The 20,453-nt window shown below is 37.4% G+C and overlaps 1 protein-coding gene and 1 non-coding gene across 3 annotated transcripts in view; one reads left to right on the forward strand and one right to left on the reverse strand.

The window, feature by feature from the left end:
• JAK2 (Janus kinase 2) overlaps window positions 1-20,453 on the reverse strand; it is a 117,842-nt gene that overhangs the window by 94,038 nt on the left and 3,351 nt on the right. The window lies entirely within an intron of this gene.
• LOC128778773 (U6 spliceosomal RNA) lies at window positions 7,220-7,327 on the forward strand. Its single transcript, XR_008424485.1, has one exon. It is a non-coding gene; the product is annotated as a U6 spliceosomal RNA (small nuclear RNA).

The raw sequence follows: 20,453 nt of genomic DNA on the forward strand, positions 1-20,453 counted from the left end.
TGGTAATGACAAAGAAATGTTGGCCAAGAACTACAGTAGGAGGATGCTTCAGGCATAATGTACCTACTCTTCTGTTTCCCTACATTCCTCAAAGGCTAAACTAACATTTGAGGAAAGACAGCTAAAAAGGGAACAGCAAGAAGTATCAATTATTTTTTAGTCTCATCTACTTTTAAGTTATTTGTCAGTTTAAGAAATTGGCTTTACTATACACTTCCATCTAAAATAAGAGGGCCTTTTTCTAAAAACCCACGTTTTGGTGTCAGTATTATTTCCCTTAGTTTTTGCTTCTATCACCTCTTTCATTAAGTAGGATTTTTCTTTGATATGATATTATTTAAAAAATAATTTTTTTTTAAAGTAGGCTCCATGCCCAATGTGGGGCTTGAACTCACAACCCTGAGATTGAGAGTTGTATGCCCTACTGACTGAGCCAGCCAGGTGCCCCTAAAAATGTCTTAATTAGCCTCTAGGCTAACCTTAAAACCACTTTGATATACATTTCATAAAACATTTTCATACTGATTGCTAATTGCTAATATCTGGAATATATTTTAATTAATCTGTTGGAAGTTAGCTATATTTCCTTTAAGTGTATGTTGGTTTCCATTATTCGCTATTAATTATAAAGAATTAAAAGTAGAAAAAATCACTTAAAACTTAAAACCAATGTTCACAGAATGAAGCCGATTTTGGAAAGTATACCACAGTAATCTATAACTGTCATAGAAATTTCCTGGTGATACAGTAAAATATAAAATTCTACTTTATGAATCCTTAATAAAAGAAGATAAAATGTCATTATACTGCACTTACTTATATATTTCCCTTCTCTTTACAAAGGTATTTTAGGAGTAATTCAGCCAAAATGTAGATAAAACAGGTATGTATTAGATTTGTTAACTTAAGAGAAATTCTGGAATTTTTAAACTTGCTCGCTCATGTCAAATTTTCTAGTCTAAATGTATTCCATCACTTTTCTGTTTACGTATTATTGTATCACCTGACTTTATCGCAACTTACTTAATACTCATTTACACATTCAACATTTTCCAAAAGAAAGAGACAATCCTTTGCCTTAAAAGCTCTTCATCTGAAGGGAAAGGAAATAATGTGGACAGATATAAAACAATACATAAAGTGTTGCAGGAACTGTAATATTCGAATACACAGGGGGAAAAGGACAGGACTGTGTACCACATAGGTTTACCACATAAACCTACCTTAATTACCAACTGGACATTCAGAGAAAGGGAGGAATCAACCTGAATTTGAGATTTCCAACTAAGCAACTAGGTATGAAAAAAGTAATGCTACGCACCAAGATAGATAACAAAAGTAAGTTTGAAAGGAAAGAGGATTTTTTTTAATTTTATTTTTGAGAGAGAGAGAAAGAGAGAGAGAACGAGCGTGTGAGCACACAAGCAGGGGGCAGCAGAGAAAGAGAGGGAGACACAGAATCCAAAGCAGGCTCCAGGCTCTGAGCTGTCAGTGCAGAGCTTGACGCGGGGCTGCAACCCACGAACCATGAGATCATGCCCTGAGCTGAAGTTAGACATTCAACTGACTGAGCCACCCAGGCACCCCAGGAAAGTGGATTTTAGATGTTTGGAATATGAAGCACCTATAAGACAATTAAAAGGAAGATTCGCAGTAATCAGCTTCATATATGAGGAATTAAGAATAATTTCTTGGTTTGGGGTTTGGGAGGCTGGGTGTCCAGTCTTAGAATTCACAGAGTAGGACATATGGAAGAAAAATAGCTGTGGAGGAATGATGAATTCAGTTTGGCACATAATGAATCTCAGTTACCAATAAGACACCCAGACTGAGATATCACATAGGCAGCTAGATTTCCAAAGGCTAAGAAAAACATTATGTGCTTTTGTTAGAGATTCCAAAGTCATTAGGCATAAAGTATACATGCTGCCCAGATGTAAGATATATAAGATAAAAAGAGGGTTGGATATCAAATTCTTAAACCCAAACATTTAAGAATTATTTATAACTGTCAGAAATGGGAGAACATAAAGAAGAATATAGCAGATTCTTGAAATAGTCGAGAAGTAGGAGAAAAGCTGGAAGTGTTCACTTTGTGCCATATGTATACTTCTGATTATTGTGCTTTTCTGTATAAATTTTAATAAAAATAGAGTTCCTTTTAAAAAAAGAAAGAAAAAGAGTATCACAAGTTGAATTATCAAATATTGTGAAGAGGTTAAATAAGATAGAAGGGAAAAAAATCCACTGAATTTAGCAATTAAGAAATTAGCAAAAGACTAGCATAGATAAAGGATGTGAAGGGTAAAGATGGCTTTTCCTTTCATTCTATACTATTATTTTGAATCTTCTAATCTCATGCATGGTGTTCAACTTAGAATTCTTACCCAGCAGAATAAAGTAATTTTCAAACATCCGAATATTCAAAGTTTACCTCAAAGGCAGCATTTCAGAAGTTACTTTCTTAAGATATACCAACCAAACCAAAGGAGTAAATCAAAAAGATGACAACAGGTCCAGAAAATAGATCCAACCCTGGAAAGAAGTAGTTAAGTCACATGATGACAGACAGCTGGGCAGCAGGCCTGAAGCGCACTCAGCCCAGCGAGAGGACTCTGGAAGGAAGACTTCAGAAAAAAGTGGTATCAGACTGCTTGCCATGAAGCACTTAAAAACAAACAATACAAAACAACACAACACAACACCCCCACAGAAGATATAATAAAGGAAAATAACAGTGAAAAAAAAGGGAAAAAAAGGTAATTCCAATGGAAGAAAACTTGACAAGAATGGGAATGAAATTACAGTATGCTCCTGGCTCTACAACAAATAATCCTCAATATAACACTGTTACTGTTTTGCAAATTTGGAATTGCCTACAAAGAACTAAAGTGCCCATTAACGTTACTAGACTCAATGTAAATGTTCATTTTGACATAAAAATACAAATGCTTAACGCTGAGAAGTGAAAGCAAGAGGTAGCTAAAGAGAATCTTGGTAAAGGTACATTAATCCTAGAAAGTAAGAAATCAACAAATATTGTCTATGGTTTCTGGAACAAGAAATAAAGTTATAATATACTACCTCAAGTTACAAAGACATCAAATACAGCGAAATGAATAAATATGAGGAGAAGGGGAAGGAAACAGTGGTATAGGTGAAACAGAGATTGAACTACAAAAAGTTAACAGTCAAAGCTAACTTTCTCTGGGAGAAAAGGACTGAAGTCAGAAGAATAAAACTTCTCATTGTAACTGTTTTTGCATTTTAAGCTCTTCTGTGTGATCTGATTTTTAAACCAATGTATATGAAATATCTGGGGAAAAAATTAAGAGAATAATTAGGAAATAAGGAAATCAAGGTGGCATGGCTATTTTTAAGAGTGAAGAGCTGGGGCCCTTGGGTGGTTCAGTCGGTTGAGCGTCCGACTTCGGCTCAGGTCATGATCTCGCGGTTTGTGAGTTCGAGACCTGCACTGGGCTCTGTGCTGACAGCTCAGAGCCTGGAGCCTGTTTCAGATTCTGTGTCTCCTCCTCTCTCTGCCCCTCCCCTGCTCATGCTCTGTCTCTCTGTCTCTCAATAATAAATAAATGTTAAAAAAAAAAAAAAAAAAAAGAGTGAAGAGCAGAAAAGAGAAAGGGTACCTGCTAATGGTCAAAGAGCAGAAGAGAACAAATCATAATCATAATCATAATCATAATAAGCTAAAGCATAATTCTTAAGCTACCAGAGGGGGCAAACAGTGATAATACCAAAGAAAGAAAGGGAAAACAAAGAAGCAAGGTGTTAGCCCTAGGATGGACAGGGACAGGATCAAGAGCACAGGTATGCAATATAAAAGATCTAAAAATACCGGAGAATACAAGCAGAGATTGGTAACATTAACAGTTTACCAATCTGAGATAATAACAAGGCTTAATTCGAATGACATCATGAGAATGCAGTACTGCTATAAAACGTGGATGACACTGCAGAGTCAAACATATACAAAGAAACCTTAACATGTCTTTAGGTGAGTTCTTCACCTGGATAATAATATAACCTCATGAAAATGTCAGAAAAAGGAATATAAAGGAAAACCAAGTCAGATGTCAAAAATTCTCGGGGCGCCTGGGTGGCGCAGTCGGTTAAGCGTCCGACTTCAGCCAGGTCACGATCTCCCGGTCTGTGAGTTCCAGCCCCGCGTCAGGCTCTGGGCTGATGGCTCGGAGCCTGGAGCCTGTTTCCGATTCTGTGTCTCCCTCTCTCTCTGCCCCTCCCCCGTTCATGCTCTGTCTCTCTCTGTCCCAAAAATAAATAAAAAACGTTGAAAAAAAAAATTTAAAAAAAAAAAAAAATTCTCAGTAACACAGGAATAGGCAAGAAAAGAGCAGCAAAGGATAACTGGAGGGACTGAGGATATAAGCTGTATCATATTAATCTCAGAGGATAAGATTTTTGTTTTTTGTATCAGGATAATAAAGAGCTATGGAAGTAGCAATGTAAATACTTCCTCTAGACCCTAGGGTAGATGTGATGTAATACCTTTAGGAAAGACAACATTCAATGAAGGTAAAGAATAGAAGGAAACATGCTATAGAAAACCCAATTTACAAGGGAAAGGGAAATTTGGAAGGATCCTATAAAAAGGACTGGAAGGCAGTCAACTGAAAAAGTAGAATTAATAAAACAAGAACTTGTAAGAACATGTAAGAAAATATTTTCTGGCAGTATGAAAATTTTGAATACAATCAAGTCTATAAAATACGAATTTATAGGAAATGCAGAGAACAGGGGACCACAGTACACTATACCATGAAAAGGTTATCAGCAAAATCTACATTGTGGGAAATTATAACTAGTGTAGTTAAAAATAAAAAAGAGAAGAGATGTAGGAGAAATATAGATTGAGACTATAAAGTCACAATGTGTGGACCTTATTTGGATCCTAGTTTAAAAAAATACCCAATGCCATTTTAAAAAGCCATTTATGATATATCAGACAATTAGAAATTTGATTGCTTGCTGAATATTTTAAGATATTAAGGAATTGTAATTTTTTATTTGTAAAGCTTTTTTAATTTATTTTTGAGAGAGAGAGAGAGAGAATGTGTGTGAGAGAGAGAGACAGAGAGAGAGGGCAGGGCACTGGCAGAGAGGGAAACAGAGGATCCAAGCTAGCTCTGCACTGTCAGTGCAGAGTCTAGTGTGGGGCTCGAACTCGTGAACTATAAGATCACGACCTGAGCCAAAGTCGGAATGCTTAACCGACTGAGGCACCCAGATGCCCCCAGGTATTGTAATTTTTTAATTTAAAAAAGCGTTCTTATATTGTAGAGGTGAATACTGAAATAATGGAAGAAATGATATGGTGTCTACAATGTGCTTTAAAATAACACCGTGATAGAGAAAGCAGATGGCACAGAAATGGCTCAAGTAATAAGGGCTATTGAAGCTGAGTGATTAGTATGTAAGAGTTCATTCCACCATTATGTCTACTTTTGTATGTTCAAAATTCTCCCCAAGGAAAAAGCTTTTTTTAAAGGATGTTTGCTATATTTCATCTAGCATTTTTTTTTTATATAATTTTATTTTGTTTTTTTAATATACATCCAAATTAGGTAGCATATAGTACAACAATGATTTCAGGAGTAGATTCCTTAGTGCCCCTTACCCACTTAGCTCATCCCCCCTCCCACAAACCCTCCCATAACCCTCAGTTTGTTCTCCATATTTATGAATCTCTTCTGTTTTGTCCCCCACCGTGTTTTTATATTATTTTTGTTTCCCTTCCCTTAGGTTCACCTGTTTTGTCTCTTACAGTCCTCATATGAGTGAGGTCATATGATATTTGTCTTTCTCTGACTAATTTCACTTAGCATAATAACCTCTAGTTCCATTCACATAGTTGCAAATCTAGCATTTCTTAATAAGAGTGTTTTCAGGTTATTCAATCAGAAAGTTTCAGGAAATGAAATCCCAGATTTTGTTTTGTATTTTACAATTCATCTCTCATGTACACTTGAAAGCAAAGGTTGTTCATAAAATTTATTACAGATTTTTTTCTTTTAAAGATTCTGATCTCGGGGCGCCTGGGTGGCTCAGTCGGTTGGGCAGCCGACTTCGGCTCAGGTCATGATCTCACGGCCCGTGAGCTCGAGCCCCGCATCGGGCTCTGTGCTGACAGCTCAGAGCCTGGAGCCTGTTTCAGATTCTGTGTCTCCCTCTCTCTGACCCTCCCCCATTCATGCTCTGGCTCTCTCTGTCTCAAAAATAAATAAACGTTAAAAAAAAAAATTCTGATCTCTCAATATAGTACAAGTAGTATTAGGTACTGGCAGGTTTTTAAAAATGAAAAACTGAAAAAAGAAACATGTGAAACTGAAATTTTAGCTGAGAGTAAGATGACAGAGGGTGTTTGGTTCCTCCTTGCCTGTTTTGTAGAAGAAGTATACTAAATAACTGTGCTTTTTTATAAAGTGAATATTTAAGTATTTATGTCAAAAATGTTTAAGTTAGCCATTAAAAGAAAAGACTTATAAGATCTTTAAATCTATAAGAAGGCAGAAAAGAAGGAAAAAAGTAAAGAAAATTAAAAGCAAAATAAGGTAACAAAAAATTTTTAAGTCCAAATGTCAACAAGTACAATAAATGTAAATTAGCCAATTAAAACCACTTTCTAGAAGACAAAGAACGTCAGACTGGATTTTCTTTTTTTAATCAAGGTATACAGTGCTTAGAAGAGACACAAAACCATACAGAAAAGTTAACCAAAAAAGGACATTTTTGTCAAATTGACAGGTGCCAAATGGTACTAACCCTTGCTGATCAGAAGCCAAACTATAAACTAAGGTAACTACAAAATACAAATCAATAAACAAAAGAAACCCTAATGAAAAAAAGAATGAAAGACATGAATAGCCCAATAAACACAGGAGAAGACGGTAGATCTCACCTGTAATTAAGTAAATGCAAATTAAGGTGGGATATCGAATGATACCCATCCGGTTGCCAAATTAAGGAGTCCGAAGATACCAAGTGTGAAGGAGAAGATATAGAGCAGAAGGACCCTTCAAACACCTGGTTTTAGAGAGCAATTAGGCTACATTCAATCAATCTGAAGATATAACTATTCTACAAAACAGAAATTCCATTTCTAGTTATAACCCCAGAGAAATGAATGTAGTACTGCATCATGTTCATAGCAGCATTATTTGTAAGAACAAAAAAACCACAAACAGTGCTTCCCTTTGACAGCACAGATACTAAAATTAGAACACTACAGAGAAGATTAGCATGGCCCCTGTGCAAGCATGACATACAAATCTGTGAAGCACTCCATATTTTGGGGAAAAGAAGAGAGAGAGAGAGACAAACCAAGAAACAGACTCTTAACCATAGAGAACACACTGATTATTCCCAGAGGGGGAGGTGGGTGGGGGGATGGGTGAAATAGGTGAAGGGGATTGAGAATATACTTAACATGATGAGCACTGAGTAAGGGACAGAATTGTTGAATCACTATATTGTACATCTGAAACCAATATAACATCGTATGTTAACTATACTGGAATTAAAATGAAACTTAATAAAATAAAATAATAAAATAAAACAAATAATCTAAATGTTCATCAGTAGAAAAAAACCAGTATATAAATTGGAGAATCTTCATAATGAGAATATTATACATCAATTTTAATGAATGAACTAGAGCTATATATATGAACACACAGATACATGAATGTCATAAAGATAAGTGAGGTTTAAAAAGCAAGTTGTAGATTGATATTTATGTGTGATGCAATCTATTTAAACCCACAGTTTAATACTACTATATTCTTTATATTTTTATTTATATATTCGTAAATTATATTTAATATATAGATATTATGTGATTTATTTATATATTTATAAATTAGTTATATATTTCTATTTATTACTATATATTTTATAAATTACATTTATAAATATATATATTTATATGATATAGATATTTATAAATTATATATTTACAGGTACTACTATATATACTAAATATATACTTAGTATATATATATATATATATACACACATCAAAGTTTAAAATAGGCATGAAAATGATACTAACTTCAGGCTAGTGGGTAGTTACCTCTAGTGAGGTAAACAGGGGAGAGACAGGAGTAGCAATAGGTAGATGGGCTTCGACTGTATCTATAATGTTTATTTCTTAAAGAAAATAAGATCCAAAGCAAAAAGTAACAAAATATTGTTAAAAGTGGATGGCAGATACAGACAATTTTATTTTCCTAATTTCCTATATGTTAAGAATATTTAAAAAAGTATTTTTAAATACTGAAATGAAAACAAAGAGGAAGAATATAGTCTTTGGTTTGGGACGCAAGTTTGAAATGGAACTGGGTTTGAATTCTGTCCCGTGTGATGTTACTCTGAAGTCAGTTTAATCTTTCTGCACTCAGTTTCCCTCATTTCTTAAAACAAAGAATAATAATGGCCATGACTTCTGAGGATTGTTGTAATGATTAAACTATATAATCCACCTAAACTAATCTCATCCAGAGACTAACACTTTCCCTTCTCTTCACACTTTATTAGACAATGGTAGAGCTTTTCTTTTCTTTTTTTTAACATTTATTTATTATTGAGACACAGAGAGACACAGAGCGTGAGCAGGGGAGGGGCAGAGAGAGGAGGAGACACAGAATCGGAAGCAGGCTCCAGGCTCCAAGATGTCAGCACAGAGCCTGACGCGGGGCTCAAACTCACAAACTGTGAGATCATGACCTGAGCCGAAGTTGGTCACCCAACAAACTGAGTCACCCAGGCGCCCCTAGCTTTTCGTTTTCTTTTCCTTTGTTTTCTTTTTTTTCTCTTTTCCTTTTTTCCCCTTTCCAATAATATAGGCAGCGAGGATGAAAAAAGTATGGCAATTCATATACGTTGAAAAATAAAACTGCTGAAAAATGAAACTTCTCATTGAAGTTTAGTCACACTATCCCCTAAGACATGATGTCTTAGTTTAAATATTCCTGGAAGCAAAACCTCATACAGGATTCAAAAGTAAATTAGATCTGAAATTCAGGAAACTACGACAGAGAAACAGAGAAGTGGTATAAGAAAGGGAAGGCAGCCTATAAACTGCACTCTCAAACCAGCTACCAGAGTGAGCCTAATCCCTCAGAAAGGCTCTAGAAAACAGTATAAAAAGCATAATATCTCAGAATTATCCCATCCCAGGGATGAGCTGTAGTGTTTTGTTTGTACAATAGCAACCCCTGAAGAGTTAAGTGGCTGAGGGCTACACACAGGAGTGTTAATTTCACAGCACTTCTGGCCTGGCCGCCAGAGCATTGGAAGTATGGCTTCCTACATTTTCAAGAAGAGTCAGCTGGTCGGAGATGCAAACACTAACTCAAGCACACTGAAGCTCCCAGGGGATAAAGGTGGATCACTGACAGCACCAACTACACCCATGCTATACAATGATGCTATTAGTAAAGAGAACAAAAGGAGAAAAGGAGACAATGTGGTGTAGGCTCTACTGACTAATTGGTCCAGAACTTGTTCTTCCCTCAACTTCTGCTTGAAAACAGTAACACTAATTTTGATTACATTAATTACATGTAAACTGATTTAATTTTGTATGTTCTTTAGAGACTGAACATTCTTCTTTGGTCAAAAATGGAATGTCCAGGTAACATGGCATAAGAAAAATGAATTCTAGATATAAAATTATTCAAAATATAGGAAAATTAATTTAGGAAAAAAGCTTTAACAGAGATTGCTTTTTAAGTATTTTTATCTCATATTCACACCATCTAATCCATTACGCTGCTCATTTTGTTTGAATATAAACATTACATTAAAAATGTTATAAAATCAGAAATGGTAGACACTATCACAGTAAGCACATCTACTATGAAACCATGAGTTTGAGCCCCATGTTGGGCTCTGTGCTGACAGCTCAGACCCTGGAGCCTGCTTCAGATTCTGTGTCTCCCTCTCTCTCTCTACCTCCCCCACTCACACTCTGTCTCTCTCTCTCTCTGTCTCAAAAATAAATAAACATTAAAAAAAATTTTTTTAAACGTAATAGTACAAAAGGACTAATGAAGACGCTTCTGGGATAACACAAGAATCTGACTTATTACATAAGATGTGTGTATCTCCTAAAAATGCAGATCCTATTAAATTCTGTGTGAATGTATTTGATAGGCATTTAAAAGTTCTTACGATTAAGGATGGGATTTTTTTTTTTTTTTTTTTTTTTTTTTGGCATAGCTTGTAATTCAAACTATCTGCTAGAAACAGTATACGGGCAAAAAAAAGAGAAGTTAGTCCTTATTTTTCATTGAATTCTCCTTATTATTGGTGAAGATAGCTAGGTATATTTGTTGTCCATGTGTATTTCTTTATGAATTGTGTCTGGCTTTTTCCTATTTTTCCTTTGTTGTATTTGTCATTTTTATAATTTATCAAAGCTCTTAACATATTTGTCAGAAAAGTAATAAGAAGAAATTTACCCATCGTATATTAAAATTTACTATAGGGGTGCCTGGGTGGCTGAGTCGGTTAAACATCTGACTCTTGATTTTGGCTTAGGTCATGATCTCATGGTCACGAGAATGAGCCCCGCATCAGGTTCATATGCAAATTTGCATATGCAAGTTTAATACAGATAAAGCATATTGTTAGTTTTTAACAATTTAAATCCAAAAATAGATTAATAAGAACAGACTCAAAGTTAACAAATACCCATTCATAAAGTACAAAAAAATAACACCTCACAATAAAGCCAAAAAGAGTAAAATAAAAACAGAAAACCAAGGTTAAATCCAAGTGTAAAATAAGAATAAAGAAAGAAATTGAATAGAATAATCAAATTAAATAATATGCACAAAGATCTGCTTATATCCCCAAGCTGTTGACTTCCTCATTTTATTTTCAAACACTGGAATACCTTCCATATGCTAAACATTGTACAGAACTTCAAAATAAAGAAACTGATAGAACTATTCCCTGACCTAGAAATCACAGTAGTTTCACAGAGGCCACTGTTGGAACAAAACAAAGGCTGGAAACAGACTCAACTATATACATAATTTAAAATATTAGTATTTCCCATAGCAAAGATAGATTATTTGATGCCAGTGTTAGAACAATCATCTGAGGGAAAAAAGTTGGATCCCATTTTATACCTTGCACTAACACAAATTCCAGATGGATCAAGAAAGCATGGGAAAGTTTCAAGATATAATTTCAGAGTAGAGAAGAGATCGAAGTATAATTTTTTTAAAAAAATAATAAAAGCAATGACTAATAGAAAGAATAGCATAAAAACCAAAAATGGGGGCACCTGGGTGGCTCAGTCGGTTAATTAAGCGTCCAACTTTGGCTCAGGTCATGATCTCACGGTTCGTGAGTTCAGGCCCCACATTGGGCCCACTGCTGTCAGCACAGAGCCCATTTCAGATCCTGTTTCTTTCTTTCTCTCTCCCTCTCTCTCTCTCTCTCTGCCCCTCCCCCATTTGTGCTCTCTCAAAACTAAATAAAACATTAAAAAATAAATAAATAAATAGAATATTTTAATAAATTGATGCTGCATATCTTGCTCCATTTCTCAGAAAAACTCCAAAGATATCAGGGACACATCAAATATGGTACACCAACAAAAAAACTGCACAGCATAACTACCTAAGATAGGCAAGGCTAACAGCTACTGTCCAACCTTCAGCACACAGCAACTCTGTTCCCAAGATTGTACTAGGCCCATCAAGAAAAGCAGTGAACAGCAACATCATAGACATAGCATCATAGATTCCTGTGCCAATCCCTGTTTTATTTTATTTTATATTTTTGAGAGAGAGCAGAGCACAAGCAGGGAGAAGGCCAGAGGGAAAGAGAGAGAATCTTAAGCAGGCTCCACGCTCAGCACAGAGTCCAACACAGGACTCAATCCCACGACCCCGGGATCATGACCTAAGCTGAAATCAAAAGTCAACCAACTGAGCCACCCAGGTACATCCAAACCCTGTTTTAAATCAGTGATTCTCAGTCTTGTCCTCAAACTAACACCATAGGCATCACCTGGGAAGTTGTTAAAAATACAAATTCTTAGGTCTCATTTTAGAACTGCTGAGACAGAAACTCTGAGGGTGGTACCTAGCAATGTATGTTTCAATCAGCCCTCTAGGTAATTATGATAAAACCACCAGGTTAGGGAACAATTCTAGTACAGCCAAAGAACAGATGAGGACCCTTCTGGTTGTAGTCACATATTTAAAGGGCACTGAGGAGACTTAATGAAAGCAAAAAAGCCTTAACAAGGCTGTCCACAAGGGTTTAAAGGCAAGTAAGGAAAATGCTATTGAAAACTCAGTAAAAGGATACCCTTGTTATATAGTAAAGTGTGGCAAAACTAGCACCTACAGTAACATGGGAAACGTAATATATACTTAATGAGTTAAGGAAATTCTAGGTAGAATGTTGAAGAAGCAGCTGGCTTCTTCTAGCTGCCTTTATAATTAAGAGATTAGAGAGGTAAACTAAAGAATGAGCCACTTTTTGAGTGCAATTTCAAGGAAGGGTTCAGAACATCCTTCCCAGCCAGCAGACTATTCTTAAAGTAAGAAAGGGCTTCCCGACAAAGATAATCTACAGTGGGACTGTAAGATCCACAGTTAAAACCTCAGAAAGATTTGGGGCACCTGGGTGGCTCAGTCGGTTGGGCGTCCGACTTTGGCTTAGGTCATGATCTCACGGTACATGGGTTTGAGCCCCAAGTCAGGCTCTGTGCTGACAGCTCAGAGCCTGGAGCCTGCTTTGAATTCTGTGTCTCCTTCTCTCTCTGCCCTTCCCTACTCACGCTCTGTCTCTGTGTCTCTCAAAAATAAATAAACACTGAAAAAAATTAAAAAAAAAAAAACTTAGGAAGATCTAAGCAGCAAATTGATCCTTTCAGACAAAAAATTTTCTAAGGATCATTTAAGGGTATTGTTCCACAGCAGCCTCACAGTTAGCTGAAGATAAGAAAAAGCTCCTCTTAAAAAAGATTTGTAGGTATGGCTTTTGTCTGACGGAGTAGATTATGAACTAATACACAGGAAGTCCATGAAATTTTTTTAAAAAATTATTTTATTTATTTATTTTTTATTATTGTTTATTTATTTTTGAGAGACAGAGACAGAGCACGAGTGGGTTAGGGGCAGAGAGAGAGGGAGACACAGAATCCAAAGCAGGCTCCAGGCTCCTGAGCTGTCAGCACAGAGCCCGACGCAGGGTTCGAACTCACGGACCGTGAGATCATGACCTGAGCCTAAGTCAGACGCCAAACCAACTAAGCCACCCAGGCGCCCCTCCATGAACTTTTTAAAGGAGCTACATCAGCTTAGAATGAAAGGGGCAGTATAACTATATAAAATAAAAGGTGGCTTTTGGACCCTGAAGGACTACAGGCAGGAAGCAAGTTCAGATGGTTACTAAGTTGCAAAGACAGATGAGTTCTTTTGGTGAAACTGAATGATTCAGAAGTGAAAGCAATGACCAAAAGAACCAGTCATGGCCCACAAAGAACAACCTCTAGACAGCAGGATTGCACCCTAGTCAAGAAACTGCCAACGTGTTCCCAGCCAGGTTTCAGAATTGCTATATACTACCATGTGTCTCCTTTGTCCCTCTTTTTGAGCAGGAATGGCCACTGCAATTAACACGTGCCTTTCCAGTCTTGTAGGTTAATTATGTGGAGGCATATAACCTACAACTTGTCTCTTCAGAGGTCTTTTGGTTAAAGAGCAGTCACTGTCAAGAAACCATATCCAAGGTTCCCAAGGAACCTCAACAGCATCTGGACCTGACTTAGTAGATGAGATACTAAATTTTGAGCTGATATCCTGGTGGGATGTGAATTAGAGGTCTCTGAGAAGGGGGTTGGTGTATTTTTCACGTATTTTGGATGTGGGAGGCATGTGAAGTGCAGCAAAAAAAAGGCAAACTATGGCAACAGTATTGTCCAGAGATAGCCATAACAATCTCTCTCATCCTGCATGTTTTCTTTCACATGTGACCTTGCCACTCTCCAATTAACAAGTGGAGTTTACTCCCTGTCCACACTATGTTCACTGAAACATTCGCTTTTAAATCTCAACTCACCATGTAAGAAAGCCAACTACATGGAGACTCCCATGTTGTAAGAAAGTCCAGCCCGCATGAACATGCTCCAGTTAACAGCCCTGGCTGAGATCTCACTCAACAGCCAGCATCAACTACCAGTCTTGTAAGTGAAGATACCTCTAGATGATTCTAGTCCCCCACCTTCAAGATACCCTTGGCCAAGTCTTCCCAACTAAGGTTCCAGACATTGTGGAACAAAAACAAGGCATTCTTACATTAACAACTCAGGCAACAACAGATGTTGGCGAGGATGTGGAGAAAGAGGATCTCTCTTGCACTGCTGGTGGGAATACAAGCTGGTGCAGCCACTCTGGCAAAAAGTATGGAGGTTCCCCAAAAAACTAAAAATAGAACTACCCTATGACCCAGCAATCGCACTACGAGGTATTTACCCAAGGGATACATGTATGCCGTTTCGAAAGGACACATGCACCCCCATGTTCATAGCAGCACTATCAACAATAGCCAAAGTATGGAAAGAGCCAATGGATGAATGGATAAAGATGTGGTATATATATACAACGGAGTATTACTCAGCAATCAAAAAGAATGAAATCTTGCCATTTGCAACTACATGAATGGAACTAGAGGGTATAATGTTAAGCGAAATTAGTCAATCAGAGAAAAGACAAGTATCATATGACTTCACTCATATGAGGACTTTAAGACACAGAACAGATGAACATAAAGGAAGGGAAGCAAAAATAATACAAAAACAGGGAGGGGGGACAAAACATAAGGGACTCTTAAGCATGGAGAACAGAGGGTTACTGGAGGAGTTGTGGGAGGGGGTATGGGCTACATGGGTAAGCGGCATTAAGGAATCTACTCCTGAAATCATTGTTGCACTATATGCTAACTAATTTGTATGAAAATTTAAAAAATAAAATTAAAAATAAAATAAAATAAAATAAAATAAAATAAAATAAAATAAAATAAAATAAACCAAGGCATTCTTGGTGTACCCTATGTGAATTACTGACCAGTAAGATCTGTGAGCCTAATAAAGTGTTGCTTTACATCACTACGCTTTGAAGTGGTTATATCACACAGCAATAGCATCTGGAAATGAGCCAGTAGAGGGGAAAATTAATAATGCAGGAAAAAGAGGGAGAAATACAATAGTAAAGTCCTTGAAGGTAAAAGGAGATGGGTTTCTGTACCCAAGCAGGAGAAGCTTAAGATGGGACACTGAGTTCATTCATTGTAAATTTTTTTTTAATGTTTATTTATTTTTTTATTTTTTTTTTAATTTTTTTTTTAACGTTTTATTTATTTTTGAGACAGAGAGAGACAGAGCATGAATGGGGGAGGGGCAGAGAGAGAGGGAGACACAGAATCGGAAGCAGGCTCCAGGCTCTGAGCCATCAGCCCAGAGCCCGACGCGGGGCTCGAACTCATGGACCGCGAGATCGTGACCTGAGCTGAAGTCGGACACTTAACCGACTGAGCCACCCAGGCGCCCCATGTTTATTTATTTTTGAGAGAGAGAGAGAGAGAGAGAGAGAGAGCTAGCACGAGTGGGGAAGGGGCAGAGAAAGAGGAAGACACAGAATCTCAAGCAGGCTCCAAGCTCTGAGCTGTCAGCACAGAGCCTGAAGCGGGGCTCGAACCCACGAACAGTGAGATCACGACCTGAGCTGAAGTTGGACACTTAGCCAACAGAGCCACCCAGGTGTCCCTGAGTTCATTCGTTGTAAAGGAGAAAAGGGCAGAGTTTAGGCACAGATACAGGATGACAAGAGGTGTTACTGATGGTAGATTACGTTATTTAGAAATATGGAGATAAATACCGAAGGACACTGTTAAGAGATTTGAAAGTGGTTTACTGGGAAACAGGAATCAGAGATGGGGGGGGAGGAGCAAGACATTGCTGATTTTTGTTATAAACCATAGTACACAGTTTACCATGTTTATTCGTGTTTCTAAAGTAAACAAATTTATTTTAAAAAAGATTTATTATAGGGGTGCCTGGGTGGCTGGCTCAGTTGGTTGAGCATCCGACTTCGGCTCAGGTCATGATCTCACGGTTCGTGAGTTCGAATCCTGCATCAGGCTCTGTGCTGATGGCTCAGAGCCTGGAGCCTGCTTTGGATTCTGTGTGTCCCTCTCTCTCTGCCCCTCCCCCACTCGCACTCTGTCTCTCTCGAAAATAAACAAACATTAAAAAAAAATTTTTTTAAGATTTATTTTATTCCCTCATTGTCCAAATGAGGAAAAAAAACTAAGGCTCAATGATCACGTGACTGGCTCAAACTCACACACTAGGTTGACAGCAGTTAGTCCCCGAGGCCCTTATTTCCAAAACAGCGCACTTCTTCACATCACACTGCCTTTCATATTACAAAATATTACCTAGTGACAATTAATTTCGTAATCAGAATTTATTAAAGTCATTTAGTAAGCAGTAATGAATACACTGTTCCCAAGGACTGACAGCAAAAAAGCAGGCCAAAATATGTCCTTGGGAAATCAAAATAAGCATTCAAGCAAAACTAACCATCCAGGGACTATCTGAACCTAGTCCACCTTTGATAGCTATACCATATAGGCTTTAAAAACAGATAATGCTTCGTTTTGCCCTCTCCAGCTCTCCTAATCTAAATACTTTTAACCATGCTACATTCACTTCAATAAGTTATCTACAAGGATTTCTCTTTCCTTTTAGAAAGTAATGCCTTGGGGTGCTTGGGTGGCTCAGTCAGTTGGGCATCCAACTCTTGATTTCAGCTCAGGTCATATCCCAGAATTGTGGGATCAAGCCCTAAGTCGGGCTCTGCACTGAGTCTGCTCAATGATTCCCTCTCTCTCTCCCTCCACCCCTCTCCCCCACTCTCTCTCTCTCTCACTAAAAAAAAAAGGAAAGAAAGAAATTAATACCTTATCAGTTGATTTAGATTCTGCCAGTACAAATGCATCCAGAGATCACTTGTCTAACCTGCCAGGCTACTGAATGTCTAATAAGAACCAATGATGGGAATGCAAGCTGGTGCAGCCACTCTGGAAAACAGTATGGAGGTTCCCCAAAAAACTAAAAATAGAACTACCCTATGACCCAGCAATTGCACTACTAGGTATTTACCCAAGGGATACAGGTACGCTGTTTCGAAGGGACACGTGCAGCCCCATGTTTATAGCAGCACTATCAATAATAGCCAAAGTATGGAAAGAGCCCAAATGTCCATTGATGGATGAATGGATAAAGAAGATGTGGTATATATATACAATGGAGTATTACTTGGCATTCAAAAAGAATGAAATCTTGCCATTTGCAACTACGTGGATGGAACTGGAGGGTATTATGCTAAGTGAAATTAGTCAGAGAAAGACAAATATCATATGACTTCACTCATATGAGGCTTTAAGAGACAAAACAGATGAACATAAGGGAAGGGAAACAAAAATAATATAAAAACAGGGAGGGGAACAAAACATAAGAGATTCATAAATATGGAGAACAAACTGAGGGTTACTGGAGGGGGCGTTGGAGGGGGGATGGGCTAAATGGGTAAGGCGCACTAAGGAATCTACTCCTGAAATCATTGTTGCACTATATGCTAACTAATTTGGATGTAAATTTTAAAAAATTAAATTAAAAAAAATGTTTAATTCAAAAAAAAAGAACCAATGAATGTTGGGGCACCCGGGTGGCTCAGTTGGTTGAGCATCCGACTTCAGTTCAGGTCACGAACTCGTGGTTCCCGAGTTCAAGCCCCATGTCCAGCTCTTATGCTGAGAGCTCAGAGCCTAGAGCCTACTTCAGATTCTGTGTCTCCCTCTCTCCCTTTCTCCCTTTTTCCCTCTCTCTCTCTCTGTCCCTCTCCAGCTCACACTCTGTCTCTCTCTCTCAAAAATAAATAGACATTAAAAAAAAAAAACACTCAATGTCTACTCACTCAAATAATAAGTATAGGGCTAATTCCCACAAGGAACAGCAGTACATGTATAGTGTGATATAAAAGGACACAGATGAATGACAAACACTGTCAAAAATACATCCCAGTCTTTATTATGCCTAAAATTCTCAAATTTAGTCCCAGTGATGAGAGCTTTGTGTAGAAGTCTCCATTATTCACCCAACTGTCAAATCCAAAGGTCATCTCTTACACTAGAGAGAGCAAAATATTAACAGTAGCGATGTTTGCATGGGAAAACCATAAGTAATTTTCTTTTTCTGCTTTTCTAGATTTCATGTTAGAAAAAACATTAGTATACACTTCTAAGGCCTTTTTTCAGTTCTGATTCTCATTTCTTAGCAGTGATCAACAGTGATCAACATGATAATCATTCCCACCCTCTTAACCTACCCACCCACCTTCCTCTCAGACAGACTGCTCCTTCTTTGTCTCTTTTGTTAATTCCTCTCCTTTCGTCCTGTAGTTATGGGCAGTTCCCAAGCCTCAATTTCAGGTCCACTGCTCTTCTTTCTGAGCACTGCAATTCCAGCCTGAAATTTCTCTACCAAGTTCCAGTCATCTAGCTATCTATTTCACTTGACTATCTCACTGTTACCTCAAATTCAACATCTCCAAAATCTAAGTCCAGCTGTCTGTATCTCTTCAACCAGCTACTAATATTTTCATACCTATTTCTGTCAGGATGGCCATTTAAAAAATTCTAGTTCTTTCTCTATCACTAACTAGTTGAGTAATTTGGGACACATGTTTAAATCTCTCTGGGTCTCAGATTCCTAATGCACAAAATTCAGAGGCTAGCCCAGATGTTCTCAGACGTCCTGACATTCCAACACTCTTGAATTTCTTATGGCACTGAAGATCAAAACTTCAAAGTCATCTTTGATGAGTTGTCTTCCTCCCTACCCCCCAACCCCACCACATCCTCCTTTCTTATCCAGTCTATAATGAAGTCTTGTGTGACATCTCCCCAGTCCTATTTTCACTAAATCCAAACACTAGGCCTAGATTATCTTCCTCGCTCTATCACTTTTCTTTCCAATTCATACTATACCTAGCACTGTGCCAGTCTGTTTCACCTAAGATACTTTTAGCAAGCTCTTTCTCCATCGAAACTTTTAAAGCTTCTCAGCTGCCTATGAGGCAAAGTATATTCTTCTCATCCTAGCACTCAAAGGTATCTGTATTCTGCTTCCAATCTATATTATCAACCTCATTTCTTACTACCCTGCCACACAAACCTTCATTTCACTTAAGTTACTTTCCGTACTGTTCTCTGAAAATGTCATGCAGATTTTGCCTGTTTACCACCTATACAAGGTCCTTCCTCTTACACAAAATCAAATCCTGCCTAGTTTTGATTCTGCTTCCTCTCTGAAGCCTTCCTTGCTCGCTTCAACTCTAAATGGTCTCAAATATCTATAACTTTTATTACTTATTTCCCAGTTACATTTTAAGTTCTCAGTGAAAGGAACCTATTTCATATCTTTCTGCATCTCTTTTGGACATAGCAAAGTACCTTTTACATCGTAGGTATTAACAAATATTTGTTTGGTAACTGACTAGAGTTCCTTTTTAATACACAGCATTTATTGAATGCTCCCCATCTGCTCAGCACTCTGCGTGTTCCTCAAAGCATACACAATCAACTTGAAAAGATATGGTCAACACTAGAGAAATAATCATCAAACAACCAAAGCATAATATATAATTAAACTATGAGAAGATCCTCTATGACTAAAAAACAGTGGAAATATAGAAAGGAAAAAACTGCATTTAGTGAGAAATAGTTTCAGAAATGAGGGAGAATTTTAACTGGGAGTACAGCCATAGTAACAGTACTAATAATAATAGTGGTGATAAATAATTATAATAATAAAAGCTAAAACTTAAGGTGCACTTAATGTGCTAGGCACTGGTCTTGAGGACTTCTCATGTATTAATTCACTTCTTTCTCACTACAACCCTATGGAAAAAGTACTAGAGTCATTCTCATTTTTTTCAGATGAGACTGAGACCCGGCTTAGTTATTTCATACCTAGTGAGTAATGCAAACAGATACAGAATTGGGCTTGGTGGAAGAAGGATGGAAAACATAAATGAAAGTTAAAAGATGAAATAGCATAACTATTATTAGAAAATGTGGAAAGCGGCTTGAAACACTACAGCAGAGAATGCCTTTTGAGGGTCCTTAGACCAAAGACTGAATAAACAGGGCAGGGAGTAATGACAGAGTAGAGTGAAAGCCAGGAAGAGGAAGTTAAATTTAAGAGGTACAAAGTGGGAAGCCACTGAAGATTTGGGGACAAAGAAATGCCACAATAAGGAGTATTAGTGACACTTCTATTGTGGATAAACAGAAGAAAGAGAAGCTGGACTCTGAGAGGTTGCTAT

The sequence above is a fragment of the Panthera pardus genome, unplaced genomic scaffold (genome assembly GCF_024362965.1).
Source record: "Panthera pardus isolate Hobbes unplaced genomic scaffold, ASM2436296v1 HiC_scaffold_20, whole genome shotgun sequence".
In the NCBI taxonomy this organism is placed as follows: Eukaryota; Metazoa; Chordata; class Mammalia; order Carnivora; family Felidae; genus Panthera; species Panthera pardus.